The 622-nt window shown below is 30.2% G+C and overlaps 1 protein-coding gene across 1 annotated transcript in view; it reads right to left on the reverse strand.

Annotated features, from left to right (window-relative positions):
* Positions 1-622, reverse strand: part of zmiz1a (zinc finger, MIZ-type containing 1a) — a 32,917-nt gene that overhangs the window by 26,028 nt on the left and 6,267 nt on the right. The window lies entirely within an intron of this gene.

A 622-nucleotide genomic window follows, 5' to 3' on the forward strand; every position in this document is an offset into this window, starting at 1 on the left:
CCTTTCAAACTACACCAAACATATCAGTTTATATCTTAACCTGGGTGAAAATGTTTATTTAAATACCTAATAATTATTTAAGTAAAACATAAAAGATTTCTTTTGCATAAAAAGACATACATTTACTTAAAAAAAAATCACCTTATCAATCTGTGTGCCTTCATTCTGGTCGTGCCTATTGACGTACAATTAATTTTCTGTAGTACATGTCAAACAAAAATCTGACTAAAAATTTTAGTCTGACTAGTGATGTGTACTGTCCTCCAACTGTTTCTGAATGAGTTGAGTAAAGTGTGAGTTAGTTTACTTTGCTTTTCTAAATTTTAATAATTACTTTTTACTTTACTGTTACTTTTAAAATTAAAAACATGTTAATTTTATTTAAAAAGAGCTCACATGAGCTACATGTGGGTTGGGAGCCTCAGGTTGCAGACTCCCTTCGGCAATGTGGCCGAAAAATAAAATCTCAGGTTTTTTCACAAATTTAATTTGAAACTTTTTTTTTTTCTATTTCCCTTTACTCTCTTAAAAAAAAACTTTGGGGGTTGACCTGAATTGAAAGTGCAACTAGATATATAGCATTACCTGTGATAATGCAAATGTGAGAGCTGATAGCGAAAAA

Source organism: Oryzias melastigma, linkage group LG15 (assembly GCF_002922805.2).
Source record: "Oryzias melastigma strain HK-1 linkage group LG15, ASM292280v2, whole genome shotgun sequence".
NCBI classification, from domain to species: domain Eukaryota; kingdom Metazoa; phylum Chordata; class Actinopteri; order Beloniformes; family Adrianichthyidae; genus Oryzias; species Oryzias melastigma.